The following is a 4,824-nucleotide window of genomic DNA, read 5'->3' as shown; positions in this document are numbered from 1 at the left end:
TATAGTTCACCAAAATTATTATTATGTTTAATGTTGTTGTTGTTGTTGTTTTCTAATGCCAGGCGTTTGACAATAAAGTCATATGACCTCTTGCACTCCAATATTTTTCAAAGATATTATCATGACCTGCCACTGAAGCACAGATTTTGAGGTCTTCCGAATCCATTTCTTGATTGGAGTGAAAAATGGCAAGTTGTAGCCGATTTAAGTGAACACCATATTTTAACGTTTTGGTGGCTACTTCATTCACACACAACCCCCAGAATGTCTGGAGGACCACACCTGCTGTTGGTCGACGGGTCCATTGGACCTAGCTGGGAGATCTTGTTGATCACCAGCTTTCCCTCCTTAAGCCACTGGAGGACGATTTTAGTGCCATAGCAGGTCAGCACTAGGAACAGAAAAGTAGAAAGAGGAGGAAGGAAAGGGAAATGAACCCCTAGGCCTCGAATGCTCTAATGCCGTCAGGGTCGAAGAAAGTAAGAGTTCAGTCAGAGGACTGGATAGGAAAGGGTAAAGAGGGAATTAGGCATTGGTTAGAGGAAAATTATACCAAATTCAGTCATTAACTCATCAAGCTGACCAGTGCTAATTGATGAGTAGCCCCTCTCTTTAGTTCAGCGTGTAAAATTATGCTTACTAACAGCTGCACCATGGGAAGGTAGGGATGGGACATTGGGTATTTGTCCAGGTTGGTTCCTTAAAGCCTTCAATGGGAAGGATTAATGGCTCTCCCCCCTGTATCCGACAGATACCCTTTTGCAGCCATTATGTTTAATGTGCATCATTACCTCTGATTGAGATTCTGGCTGATTTGTAAATCTACAGTATTATCAGGCAGTACATTTCACTTGACGGTATGTGTCAGAAGAAGAACAATTGTTTATATACATCTGAAGTCTGAATAGTGGAATATGTAGCTAATCAGCGATGTATGCAATGGAGGGAGAAAGGAACTGGCCACCCTACCCCATTATCTCCTGGCCTAATTGCCTCATTAGTGGTGCCATGTTGGTATTACTTGTGGGGTTCAGACCTGTCTTCGGACAGTTGACTAAACAACAAACAATGTGCATCATTTCCGGAAAAAAAAAGTTGGAACATATTTTGAGTGAATCGTTATTTTCTGGGCACATACAAACAAATGCTTTGTAGGCTATGCAGTTCCTTTTGAGATGATTTGTACCGTACACATCGAATATGAACAAAATCCATCCAATACTGTAGTAAGAGAGGAGATTGTAGACCAACACATTCCAATCTTCAACAGAGGAAATTCTCTTCAAAATATATGACTGGTTCTCAGTCAATAAATTGGTATTAAATTGTAACAAAACTAACATAATTCAATTTAAATCCTGTGCAAATTCAACCTCGCAAATTTCTAGCGCAATAATTAACAACAGATCCCTATTAGAAACAACGACAACCAAATTTCTTGGCTTAAAAATCGATAATGTGTTAAATTGGAAAAATCATACTAAAGAAATTACCCCCAAACTAAATTCAGCTTGTTTTGCTATTAGATCTATGCAAAAGATAGTAGATATCAATACCTTAAAAACAATATACTTTGCATACTTCCACTCGGTAATGAGTTTTGGAATAATATTCTGGGGAAATTCCACAGATAGTAACAATATATTTCTATTGCAAAAAAGAGTAATTAGAATAATAGTAGGTGCCAAATCTAGGGAATCTTGTAGGACTATTTTCAAAAAACTACAAATAATGCCCATGGCTTGTCAATATATCTTTTCATTAATAGTCTTCCTCGTATGTAATCGTGAAAACTTTGTAACTAATTCTACAGTTCATAGCATAAATACACGTCAAAAAAATGGCTTTCATACTCCATCGGCAAGTCTATTGTGCTATCAAAAAGGAGTGCGTTATATGGCAGTAAAAATTTTTAATAGCCTTCCTATCGAAATAAAAAATGAAACTCAAAACATAAGATTATTTAGAGCCAAATTAAAGAAGTAACTAATTTCTCACGCCTTCTATTCTGTAGGTGAATTCATGACATTCAATAACACTTCATGAAATTGATACTAAAACTATGTGTTGTACTAGTAGACTATATTGTAAATCTCGTCTGTATATGTATTTCATCTAGACTATGACTATAAATTAAGACTTTAAAATAGTATTAAGTTTTTTGACTTGTTCCATATTCTAGCTGTAAAGCAATGTATGAATACCATGGAATGTTAATAAATACAATACAATACAATATCTACACAGACAAACTGCTTGCTAATGACTTCGTCAGTATTGGAAATGTTGGGAAGTTAACCTCGGTTCCCAAATTACCATTAAATAACCTTATGTAATGGCATGATTGTGACTATAATAGTATTTAATTCAGTATCTGTATATGTTTTGAATTTTAATATCAGTTTTTCTTGATATAATTTTCTCACAACATAGCAGGATAATGACAACTCTCCAATTCCATATTGTCTGACATGAAATGTTTGCCTTGGCCTCCCCAACTTCCTCTCCTAGTTGGTCTATTTTATTGAAGTATCTATATAACAGTGTTAACATTCATTATAATATTGTCTTATCCTGCTGCATACATATCGTCGGTTTACAAGCAGAACACATTAACTACGAGTGATTAAATTCACACATTAAGTCAAATAGCATTCAGCTATAACGAATTCCACGAATGTTGGTTAACCTAGCAGTTGATACAGCGTCGTTAAATAGCTGATTTAAAAATCTGTAATAATTAATACATCTTTAATGTCACAGTTTCTTCAATAGCTGTACTATGTAATACTAATACTATACAACAACAAATATTTTCTGCACCCAATTTGACAGCTTTGTAAACCCACCTAATATTTCGAGTAGTTTGGATATGACAACTAAATGGGATGCATGTTACAGAACTCTTGACTCAACGAAAATTCACATCAACGCATTACAAACGGTTTAGATTTCGTCTGTCTTTACCGCGAATTATTCACCAGGACTAAAATTTTCCAATGTCAAAATGTCTCTCGGAGAAACTCTCAAGATTCTTAAAACATCTCTGATGTTAATGTCAAAACTGACAAGCTAATACAAGTAAGTATATTTTAACACTAACTTTATCAAGTTTCTATATACCTTTCAATTTAAAATAAGTTACTTAATGTTGGTAAACTGAATCATAGTGTACCAATGTTTACTGTACGCTCCTGTTAGAGACTCAAGCTTTTATGATTCAGACTGCAAAGAATAGAGACTTCACCAAGAGTGTACTTAACTGCTTGACTACAAGTAAGGACACATCCTGAAAGAAAATTTATCGAACGACAAAATTAAATAGACTAACTTATAAAGGCGGCAGAAGAGCAATGTAAGAAAGAGAGTGACAATTTTTCTTCGTGTAAGTTAGAAGAATTAAATTCAGAACTAAAACACTGCAATATTTCATACACAATTCCAAGACTATTTACTGAAATGTGGACTTTTGTGTCAGTTGTAATCTTAGTAGTAACTTCGTCCAGATTTATGCTAATAGATGTAAATAGTCTAGATGAAAACTGTATGAGAGGCAAGTCATTATATTTAAGCAGTAAAGTGTTTTGGGATGTGTATCGTCAGTTCTTCGTGGGAAATAAGGTAGCTCTGTTGGTATCTATACATCAAGATCCGCACAAGGTAAATGATTTCTCTTCAGAGCTGTTGAATCAAATACATAGTGTTATTAAATTTCCAGTGTCTATACTCCACTTTTCGAAACTCGATCCAAATGATCCTGACTCTGAACTCCAGTATCAAGAAGTGTCATTCGCTCCTGGAAATATCACCAAAGAGACCGTTGTTCGTGCATCATATCTTGAACATTTAACAGAGAAATATGGAAACAGAACTGGTGCACCCTCTCCTTTCGATAAAAAAATTTTATTAAGTACTTCTAAGGAAGAGAAGAGTAGTAATTTACCCAACCACAATTCCTCTTTTAAATATGACTGGTCAGTGTGCCCACATCGTTTAAATTCGTCTGAAAATAGTAAAGAATGCTATAAACCTGCTTATCCACGAGCCAGTTCATATCATACACTAAAATCCAAGGTCTTAAACTATTTGATTATTGCACAAAATGAGGAATCAATTATACAATTTTTCCAGTATCTGTTAATACATAATTTTATGTGGGACTCAAAACCAAGAATACTTATAATTCTATACAAAGAGTCAGAAAATGTCGATATTCATGAATTTCGAAAAATATATACATCCCTGTTTCACAGTTTGTGGGAAGAATTTAAAATTTTAAATATTGTTGTAATGGTGGCTTCAAAGAGATGTTTGCGTTATCATATTTCAGACGAGTTTGTTATATTCAACCCATTCAAAAAGCGAAATGGAAATGATGGAAGAGGAGAAATTCACATTATAAATGGAAATAACAGTCAGTCACTGGAAATGCTCACACCACCGAAGTTAAGGAAGTTTCAAGGTTATCCTCTGCGAGTTACCATGTTCCCACGGATTCCAACAGCTGTACCAATTTCTGAATGTAATTCTGATGATGTAGAGAGTTGCTCCGTTCCTTACAAGGGGGTAGATGGAGATATCCTATCAACAATCTGCAAATATCTTGATTTCACTCCGATAGTCAATCCACCATTAGATGGAGGAGAATACGGATTCCCCACAACAGCAGGAACATACACTGGTGCTTTAGGAGACGTTGTGTATGGAAAAACTGACATAGCTATGAACGGAATATTTGTGAAAGCTTACGGATCTGAAATGATACGGTTCACCCATTATGTATATCCTGATAAAATTTGCATTATTGTTGCGAAATCTGAACGC

This window comes from Periplaneta americana, chromosome 1 (assembly GCF_040183065.1).
Source record: "Periplaneta americana isolate PAMFEO1 chromosome 1, P.americana_PAMFEO1_priV1, whole genome shotgun sequence".
Classification (NCBI taxonomy): domain Eukaryota; kingdom Metazoa; phylum Arthropoda; class Insecta; order Blattodea; family Blattidae; genus Periplaneta; species Periplaneta americana.
This window is presented reverse-complemented; position numbering follows the sequence as displayed.